This window comes from Rhamphochromis sp. 'chilingali', assembly GCF_963969265.1.
Source record: "Rhamphochromis sp. 'chilingali' genome assembly, chromosome: 10".
Taxonomy (NCBI): Eukaryota; Metazoa; Chordata; class Actinopteri; order Cichliformes; family Cichlidae; genus Rhamphochromis; species Rhamphochromis sp. 'chilingali'.
Window position 1 is genome coordinate 31107249 of NC_137937.1, and position 10932 is coordinate 31118180.

The following is a 10932-nucleotide window of genomic DNA, read 5'->3' on the forward strand; positions in this document are numbered from 1 at the left end:
TTGCCCTCTAGCCTCCTTCTCCATGGAGGGTACTGCCCCTTGTCGCTGTTCAACTTGTAGCCAAGCATCTCACTGATCACTGTTGCCGTATTGTAGATCAGCTTGTTAGTGTCGGTAATCGTGGTTGTAGGTATTGCCCGTAGTGCTGCATTAACATCATCTAGCAGACCTTCTGAGGGAACTTCACGTAATCTTGGTAACCGGCTACGCGGGATCCAGGTTTCAAGCTTGGCCATGATCCTATTTTTCAGGTCAGTTCCTCTCGCACTCAACGATCCTTCTCCTATCGCACTTGGGGCTATGTACCCAATCTCGGGTGGGGGTGATGATATCTCCCCCCTGACCTGGCGTCCTGACTCCTCCTTGCCGTAGCATTTGTGTTGTACCTCGTCAATCTCTAGCTGTGAGAGCAGTCCCTTCTTTCGAATGTTGGAACACTGAGCTACTAGTTGTTTCGCCGTCATTGTGGATGTTGGGTATCGAAGAATCCATAGGTCCCTCATCCTATTCATGTAGCCCCTTCCGCCAGGGTTACTTGCGTAGTAGCATTCCAACAACGCCCTGTTTTCGTCTCTTGCCCACCGATGCCTTCTTGTTCCAGTAGCCCACTTTTCGTCAGGGTGCCCTGGTTCCTCAACACCTGACGCGGACCTTGTTGATCCGGGCGACGTCCGAGCCGGCATGCCTTCATATTTATCTGTCTCGCTCATGTCTGCGGTAGGCTTGCTTAGCATAGGGGGTCTAGCCTTAGGACCCTTACTGGATACAGACGCCCCAGGCAGGAATCGAACTTGCGATCCTCTGTTCCAAAGGCGTGTAGTCTAACCACTACGCTATCCAGCTGCAGCTGGATATATATATATATATATATATATATATATATATATATATATATATATATATATATATATATATATATATATATATATATATATATATATATATATATATATATATATATATATATATATATATATATATATATATATATATTTTAGCAGTGTCCCCACTGCTGTTCTGCATAGGCCTTAACCCCCTCAGTGAGATCATTAACAAGACTGGCTACGGATACCGACTATGGAACGGAGCAGTTGTCAGCCACCTCCTGTACATGGATGACATCAAGCTGTATGCCAAGAGTGAACGAGACATTGATTCACTGATCCACACTACCAGGCTATACAGCAATGACATTGGAATGTCGCTCGGACTGGAGAACTGTAGTCGGATGGTAACAAAGAGAGGGAAGGTAGTCAGAACTGAGGGGACTGAACTACCAGAAGGCAACATTGCAGACATAGAGGACAGTTACAAGTACCTGGGGATCCCGCAGGCGAATGGGAACCATGAAGAGGCCGCTGTCTTGCTCTCTTCAGTTGGGTGTCTTCCCTGCTGCCTTTAAAACGGCGGTGGTGAGGCCCCTTCTGAAGAAGAGCAATTTGGATTGTAATGATTTTAATAACTACAGACCTGTATCCAACTTACCATTTTTAAGTAAAGTCTTAGAAAAACTTGTTTTTACTCAGATTACTGATTTTCTCAATGATAGACAGATCCTGGAGATATTCCAGTCTGGATTTAGGGTGAACCACAGCACAGAGACGGCTCTCCTAAAGGTTTTAAATGATCTTAGATGTAACTGGGACGCCCAAAAGCTCTCAGTCCTGGTGCTACTGGATCTAAGCGCAGCCTTTGATACAGTAGACCACACTATTCTTTTAAACAGACTAAAACACATGGTGGGCCTCTCTGGTGCTGTACACAACTGGTTCACTTCCTATCTCTCTGACAGATCTTTTATGGTGAGTATGGATACATGCTCCTCTAAGATCCATAAAATGACATGTGGTGTGCCTCAAGGGTCGGTTCTAGGCCCTGTACTTTTTAATTTGTATATGTTGCCTCTCGGCAGTGTCATCAGGAGGCATGGAGTGAACTTCCACAGTTAACTGATGACACGCAGCTGTACATCTCCGTGTCTCCTGATGACACCAGACCAATGGATGCCCTTTTTAACTGTATCTTGGATATAAGATCTTGGATGGCAGAAAACTTTTTACAGCTTAACCAGGACAAGACTGAAGTTTTAATTGTCGGTCCTGAGGCTCAGAGAGAGAAACTCTTGTCTAAATTAGAGGCATTTTCACTATGTCCTTCGCTACAAGTGAAAAACCTGGGTGTTATTTTTGACTCTGAGCTTGGTTTTATCCCACATATTAAACATGTAACCAAAATTGGATTTTATCATCTAAAAAATATAGCCAGAGTCCGCCCTATTCTCTCTCGGGCCAACACGGAGATGCTGATGCATGCTTTTATTACCAGTCGCATTGATTACTGTAATGCCCTGCTCTCTGGTCTTCCTAAGAAGAATATTTCAACTTTACAACTCTTGCAAAACTCGGCAGCTCGTGTGCTGACGAAGACCAGAGGGCGGGCCCACATTACACCGGTTTTAGAATCGCTGCATTGGCTCCCCGTGTGTTTCAGGATCGATTTTAAAGTTCTTTTATTGGTTTTTAAATGTCTTAATGGTCTTGGGCCTTCTTATCTCTCAGATCTGCTTTTACCATATGAACCCTCGCGGACCCTGAGGTCCTCTGGTACTGGCCTTTTGATTGTCCCTAAAGTCAGGACACATACTCACGGAGAGGCAGCTTTTCAGTGGTATGGTCCTCGTCTGTGGAACAGCCTGCCGGAGGAGCTCAGGGCCGCAGAGAACGTACATGTTTTTAAGAACAGGCTCAAGACCCACCTTTTTAATTTAGCTTTTACTTAGCGTTTATTTATTTTTTATGCTTATTTATTCTATCCTGTTATTCTATTATTAATTTAGGATTTACCTAATATTTTTTGATTTTATTCTTATTCATTTTTTAATCTTCTTACTCTATTTATATTTATATTTATATTGTATCCTGTTCTTATTTATTTTATCATTTTACCCTGTATATATCGTATTGCGTCATATCTCCAGTGTTTCCTCGGAGGGCGCTCTCTGCACCGGGGCTGTTATTGACCGTGGCTGCTGGGTCTCTGGGGTCCTCTCAGCCTGGTTGGGGGGCTCCTTGGCCTCCCTCCTGCTGTGTGCCCAGCCCGGAGGCTGCGGTCTGTGACCGGCTCCCGGTGCAGACGGCTCTCTGTTATAATGTTTCCTCACTTGGCTCATGCGAGCCCAGCCCAATTTTTACTCTTTAAGTATGCGCGTGTGTGTATGTGTGTGTGGGTGGGGGTGGGGGGATATATGTGTATTGAGAGTGTGGGGAGTGAGTTGGAGGGTGGGGTGGGCTGCTTTTAACTATGTAAAGCACTTTGTGCTACATTTTTTCTGTATGAAAAGTGCTTTATAAATAAAGATTGATTGATTGATTGATAGAAAAGCTGCAACCACCAAGTACCTGCAGAGGGTCAGGCAAGTCCTGAGGAGTCAGCTGAATGGTAAGAACAAGATCCGGGCCATCAACACGTACGCCCTGCCCGTGATCAGGTACCCTGCTGGGGTAATAGGCTGGCCAAAGGAGGAGATAGAAGCCACTGACATAAAGACAAGAAAGCTCCTTACCATGCATGGAGGGTTTCACCCCAAGTCCAGCACCCTGAGGCTGTACGCTAAGCGGAAGGAAGGGGGCCGGGGACTGGTGAGTGTCAGCACCACAGTCCAGGATGAGACAACGAACATCCAAGAATACATTGGGAAGATGGCCCCAACTGACCTAGTGCTCAGTGAATACCTCAGGCAGCAGAAACCCAAGAAAGAGGAGGGAGACAAGGAACCATCATGGAAGGACAGGCCCCTGCACGGTATGTACCACCGGCAGATAGAGGAGGTGGCTGATATCCAGAAATCCTACCAGTGGCTGGACAAAGCTGGACTGAAAGACAGCACAGAGGCACTAATCATGGCAGCACAAGAACAAGCTCTGAGCACAAGATCCATAGAGGCTGGGGTCTATCACACCAGGCAAGACCCCAGGTGCAGGCTGTGTAAAGATGCCCAAGAGACAATCCAGCACATAGGCATAGTGTACAGGAACATCTGTGCCGAGTATAACCTGGAAGTCCCGAGGTCAAAATGGGAGATGCCCCCAAGGGTGGTGGAGAATGACCGAGCTAAGATCCTGTGGGACTTCCAGATACAGACGGACAAAATGGTGGTGGCTAACCAACCGGACATAGTGGTGGTAGACAAACAGAAGAAGATGGCCGTAGTGATCGATGTAGCGGTTCCGAATGACAGCAATATCAGGAAGAAGGAACACGAGAAGCTGGAGAAATACCAAGGGCTCAGAGAAGAGCTCGAGAGGATGTGGAGGGTGAAGGTAACGGTGGTCCCCGTGGTAATCGGAGCACTAGGTGCGGTGACTCCCAAGCTAGGCGAGTGGCTCCAGCAGATCCCGGGAACAACATCGGAGATCTCTGTCCAGAGGAGCGCAGTCCTGGGAACAGCTAAGATACTGCGCAGGACCCTCAAGCTCCCAGGCCTCTGGTAGAGGACCCGAGCTTGAAGGATAAACCGCCCGCAGGGGCATGCTGGGTGTTTTATTTATGTATATATATATATATATATATATATATATATATATATATATATATATATATATATATATATATAAAATGCTTTTTAGGAAAGTATTTCTGTATGCATTAAAAAACAAGTTTGAATATACTGAATTCAACTTGATGTTAGTGTTTTTTCTTAAACCCACCTGGTTTTTAATGTCAGATTAACTTCAGGTTCTGTTACGCAAATTATTGCATCTGTTAAAGTCATTAGTGTTGGTGCATAAAGGAGAAGATGAAGGGAAATTCAACATATATGAATGAAAGTTTCATGCTGGTAACAAATATTACCCCAGTCCAACATTCACAGCACCGTTTCAGTTTAGTTGTTATTCAGCCTTCCTTTTTGTCTTTCCTCTCCTGACACAACACCTGTGCCAGCAGAAACTGCAGGTCTTGATGAAGATGAATATGATGAGTAGAACTATAGTGAGGAAGAAGCCCAGGACATCCAGGCTGAGATACTGGTACCAGGTGAGTTCATGGGCCTGGACCCTCAGGTGCTTGGCCCCTTTGTTTCTCAGTGTGAACTCGATCCAGAATACTGCCTCTTCCAGAGCACTCATGGGTCTGTCGTGGTGGATGCTGGACAGCCGCATAACATTTTCTTTGTACCTGTGAATGTGCATATTGGGTTCAAATAATTAACCTTTGAATTGTTATACTATAATTTATTTATTTTTTTGCCAGACAATAAAGGGATGTATTTCAAAACTCTAAAACTGATAACGCCTCAAGTTAAAATTGACATCTAGAGATATTTCAATCATTTTGTGGCCTTTGAAGCTTTTGTGGTACTTCTGCTATCAAGCTCATTAGACCCTTGTTCCTTTATGACCTGCTATTATCTATTAATTATACCAAAAAAACCCTTTCAATCATGAACTGTATAAAAAAGATGGAAGCCAAATAAGCTTTGAGACCACTGAGACCCCAAGATCATTGGCAAAGGGTTTACTGAGGTTAGAAGAAAGCTTCTAAACTTTCTTTGTGTTAGCTCGCTCCACAAAACTTTAAACCCCAATTGGAGATGACCGGTATCACCACAATGGTTATGAACTTTCTTTGTTAAGCCAGGCCCTCTGCTTGAGGATCTGTGTGCGCTGAAATACAAATGTGTATTTTGCAGGTCATTTGACTCTTGTTCTGCATACTAGAGGTGTTATCTGATGATAACATGGTCATTAAATTTCTCCAATGAACATAAGGTTAGTAATAAACTTTTGTAAAGAAAACCAGAAATTAATGTTGCAGAATTAGTTTTCATTTAGTTCGAGTTAATAATTCTATTGTTGAGTGTACGCAATTTTGCATGCTTTTTAAAAATGTTTTTATAGCGCATTGTGTTCTGCGTCCTGATTGGCTGTAGACCATTGTCAATCAACCTCGTGCCGTGTCTCCAGTACAGTACAGAATGCGTTCAGCTTGTCAAATTGACATAAATCTTTGATCACTAGCAGTGTGATTCTGAAGTGCTGTTCTGTATGTATGTAAGTTTTCTCCCCAACAAACACAACAATACCGACGAAACGTTTTGCACCGTCAAGAGGAACCCTGGGGACCTTTGGTTTCATTCTATAATACTGGACTTTTTTTTTTTTTTTTTTTACAAAAGTTTGAAGTTTGAAAGTGTTTAAAACAGAAAGAAAAGTGTGAAAATGTTCGTGCCTGTCTGAGAAAAGTGTATAAAGTGTGTAGTGAGTAGGGATGGGTATCGTTTAGGTTTTATCCAATACCGGTGCCAAACTGGTACTTTTGAAACTGTGCCGGTGCTTAAACGGTGCTCGAACTGGTGCTTAAAGAATGGAAAACACAAACTTGTCCTAAAACCTCTAATTTTTAGCTGTTTTTTTTTTTTTTTTAATAAAAAGATAACAATGTTAGTCTTTTCTGCAGCTATAGGGCATATATGGTATCACTCTTGGCTGGAAGCAGAGCTTAAACAATGGAAAAAAAACACAAACTTTGTCCAAAAAACCTCATGTTTAGTCGGGGGCGATCGTGGCTCAAGAGTTGGGAGTTCGCCTTGTAATCGGAAGGTTGCCGGTTCGAGCCCCGGCTTGGACAGCCTTGGTCGTTGTGTCCTTGGGCAAGACACTTCACCCATTGCCTACTGGTGGTGGTCAGAGGGCCCGGTGGCGCCAGTGTCCGGCAGCCTCGCCTCTGTCAGTGCGCCCCAGGGTGGCTGTGGCTACAATGTAGCTTGCCATCACCAGTGTGTGAATGGGTGGATGACTGGATATGTAAAGCGCTTTGGGGTCCTTAGGGACAAGTAAAGCGCTATATAAATACAGACCATTTACCATGTTTAGCCGTTTTCCACTTTTTCTTTGGTCATTTTAGCCTTTTTTGCCTGGATCAAGAGAGTATCTGCCATCAAACAAGAAGACAGCCGCATGTAACTACGATGGTGTTTACTAGTTCACCTTACGTGCATTAATTTAATAACATGGTTAGCCTACTCAACATAAATTACACTCGAACAACATTAAGCTACTTGCACAGAGGAGAACGGCTGCTGCTGCATCATCATCCGTCATCATTTCTGTTACACTGGCAGGGCTAGGGGCCAGGGCTCTCCTCTTCGGGTTCTTGGGGGATGTTGCTAACTCCGGGTCCGATAACAGGCAACCCACCCACACTCGGTGTGAGGTCTTGCAGCAAGCTATCAAATACGGCGCATTTCTAGGCTCTTAAAAAAACGCTATGCGTCGCCAGGTGTTTCATCAGATTCGAGGTGTTACCTCCTTTGCACAGTATCACCTTAAAGCACTTGTTGTAGGCTGCTGAGTTTGCATCTTTTGCTGTGAAGTACAGCCAGACTTTTGACCGCTTCACCTTGGGCATTTTTAATCTGTAGCTCTGCTCTAAAAGAACGTACGTACCTGGGCCCGCCTACTATCCTTGTAAAGGTAAAATGATTGGCTAGAATCCAAAATGTATGACATCTCAGTTAAAAAAAGCACAGAAATAAAGCACTGAAATGTGTGCTGCTTTTCGGTCTGGTTACTACCGTTTATGTCAGAACCACCCATCCCTAGTAGTGAGAGGTAAAACATCTATAATAATTGTAAAAAAAATAAAGTTGGCTCCTTCGCGGATTTCACCTATCGCAGGTTATTTTTGGAACGTAACTCCTGCGATAAACGAAGAACCACTGTAATCCATATTTATGTTTTGCTTGGCCTTCATACTTTTTGAGCCCACATTCATCTTTGCTATAAAATTTATACTTTCAAATCCTAATCCAAAGTACAGATAGTTCAAAGAACTCACGATTTGTCATTGATGACTGTGTTGACTGCATCTCTAAGATCTTCAGTTGTCATGAAATTCACATTGAGAATAACTGCAGCTCCTTTAGCCTTCATATGGACCATGTTGTCTGGCTGGTCACCAAACATGGGGATGCCCACCATGGGAACGCCGTGGTAGATGGCTTCATAAATCCCGTTTGTGCCTCCATGGGTGATGAAAGCTCTAGCTTTAGGGTGACCTAAGACATGTCAAATAACCATGAAAGATCTGGAGTAAGTTTTTCACACTTAGACAGCAAAAAGGTTTCAATAAACCTGAACAACTAATTTGAGCTGATTTGAGTATTTTTGTAAAAATTCTTAGTTGGCAGTGTTACTGTGAACTTTACCGTCTCTGTGGCATCTGATTTCATTAGGATTATTTCTCATGGAATAAAAGGCAGACATAGAAAGAAATAACTGTGATTGGTACCAACTTTACTTACCCAGGAGGTCATTCTGAGGAATCCAATCATATATTTGAGTGTTGGCACCCAAAGTTTCTGGCTTTTCTCCTTTGTATCTCCACAGCACCTTTAAATAGAAAGTTCACATGGTGTTTTTTCATTACATCTTATTATACTTATTTATTGTAGTACATATATCACATAATTTTATTGGTGGTTTGTTTTTTTTCCAGCATAACTAAACTTACACTGATCGGCTAAGTAGCTGCGGGAGTTGTTAATCAGTTAAAAGTTGTGCAGGTAGTACTTCAATATGTCACATTGAAAGAAGGTTTGCTGTCTCCCAGCACAGTGTCGTGAGCATGGAGGAGTTTCTAGTTACATGATAGTTTGGGGAGGTATATCCATGGAGCGATGCATAGACCTACAGACTAGGCAACAGTACTTTTACTGCATTTAGGTATGTGGATAAAATCCTTGGACCCATTTTCAGACTCTACACTGATGCAGTGGGCTCTGGGTTCTTCTTGATGCACAACAATACACAGGCTCATGTGGCAGGAGTATGCTGGCAGTTCCTGGTGGATAAAGGAATGGATAGCGCTGACTGCCTGTGATGCCCTGGTACCTATTTGTGAAGTCGTCTGAAACTACAGAATACCCTGTTTGATTTGCTGCAATAATATTTTGGCAAAATAGACTAGCCTGCTGAATCATTATTTTTTACATTTGCATTTTCAGTGCGTCTTTGAATTCAGCACTTGTTAGGTTGTCTTTCCCTTTACAGTCAGTATCATTATAGATATTCAACATGATTTTTTTTTGCACACTGAGATCTAATGTGTTTTCAAAGGGTTCTTTTAAAATACACTGCTCAGAAATATTAATGTGAAATTTAAAAGAATAAGGATATAAAAATGAAGTAAGCCAATTCCCACAAGGTACATGCAACTTGAATAATAATTGTTAATTACAATACAACATGTTAAGAAATAGTAATTCATTTCTGATGGTCAGAAGAAGAGCACTTGGTAATTGGTTATCTAAAACATGAAAAACTACTCCATGCTTTGCACAAATTGATTACAGTTGGCACAAATCCTCTGACCTCTGACCTTTTGTGGGATCTGAGCGAGGCCTGAGGCTATCATGTTTGCCTTCTCCTTGGTGACGTTGTTGATGATTGATCCTAAAGTGAAGATCACAATGCCATCATCTCCAGAACTCTGCACAAATTCCTCCAGATCCTGTAACAAGTCGAATATTATCCCACAGCCAACAACCAGCTGTTTTTTTTATTATTTTTGTTCAACATTTTGATGGTTTCACTGCTCCTGGCACAAATATTCTGTAATGATTAATTAGATGGTAATAGTTGAGTGTCCTTACCTCTGGTAAAGGTTTAGCAGGTCTGCAGTGGATCCCACCAACATATTTGAAGTTGGGGAGGAAAGGACGAGGGAATTCAAAATCCCTGTAGGTTCGGATTAACCAGATGTCTGCTTTACTCATCAACTCACAGGCACTGGTGGGAGTTCCTGTTGCAGTGCATGAATAATAGACATCAACATATCACCAATAGTTCATGCAGGTTGTATTTTCTTAGGCAGGTTTGATGGGATATAAAAACACTACATTTAACAGTGTTGTTGTTTTTTTCAACCGTGTGCTTCATGTCCATTTGCTCACCTTTGACATCAGAGTAATATCTGTCTAATACGTTCCAAAAAGTGTGATCAATCATGATGTCTTGAAGAGCGTAGAAGAGAAAGTTCCACACTCTCTCTGAGAAGTCCATCTTATCTGTGAGTTTGCTCATGGCACTGGGAACAAAGGATGGTGGAGCAGGCATCTGACCACAATGCCTCTCCCAGTTATTAGCTAAGGAGAAGCGCAAGGAGAAGACGAGTGGGATCCCCAAAATATCTGCTACCAAGTCACTGCCAGCTTTGATGGGGTCAGCCAAGAGAAGGTCATAATTTCCCTCTTTCAACTTCTTCATGACGGCTTCTGATTTCACCACACCGTCCAAATACTGGATAGAAAACTGCAGGTCAGTTTTCATTATGTCAATGAATCTGATGTAGAGCTCCCAGTAGCTCATATAATCAATCTCATATACATTGAATTGGAGGAACTCTTCTAGAAACTCCTCCATAGCCTCCAATGAGAAAGTGACATTGAAGGGCTCATAGTGAAAGCGGGCAGGTTCATTGGTGTTCATGTACATTGACGAGCTCGGGACCAGTACAGTCACCTGGTGTCCCCTGTCAACCAATGTCTCCAGAACAAGCTTCATGTTTATCCAGTGGCTGCCTTCGGTGTACCACACCAAAATGTTCCCTCCATTTGCACTCCATGTCACACAAAGTACCAGCAGGATGCAGGCAGAGAGACGCAGCTCCATGAATGTCAGCAGGAAAACCAGCTGTGGTCTGATCCTTTGGTGAAAGCATTCCAGGAAAAATAATCATTAACTCAATAAAGGTGAACTCTGGCTCACTTCTTTGTGTACTGCATTGGTCATTTCATAATGGGCTATAAAGTAATGATAGTAAAGTTGACAATAGTGGGGGAAAAAACAAGAGTAACATCTAACTTGTATGAGAATCAAAGAAATAAAAAGGATATGAAAGCCTGATGTTGTAATTGTTAGTTGAGGAGAGGTA

At 42.8% G+C, this 10932-nt stretch overlaps 1 pseudogene across 1 annotated transcript in view; it reads right to left on the minus strand.

The window, feature by feature from the left end:
- Positions 1-10670, minus strand: part of LOC308404366 — a 32350-nt pseudogene extending 21680 nt beyond the window's left edge. Inside the window, exons 1-6 of the transcript in view lie at positions 9953-10670; positions 9653-9801; positions 9379-9510; positions 8303-8390; positions 7837-8056; positions 4899-5175 (exon numbers count right to left, since the gene is read on the minus strand). The product of the transcript in view is annotated as an uncharacterized misc_RNA (transcript). The remainder of the gene's footprint in view (positions 1-4898; positions 5176-7836; positions 8057-8302; positions 8391-9378; positions 9511-9652; positions 9802-9952) is intronic.
- Between the last annotated feature and the right edge of the window lie 262 nt (positions 10671-10932).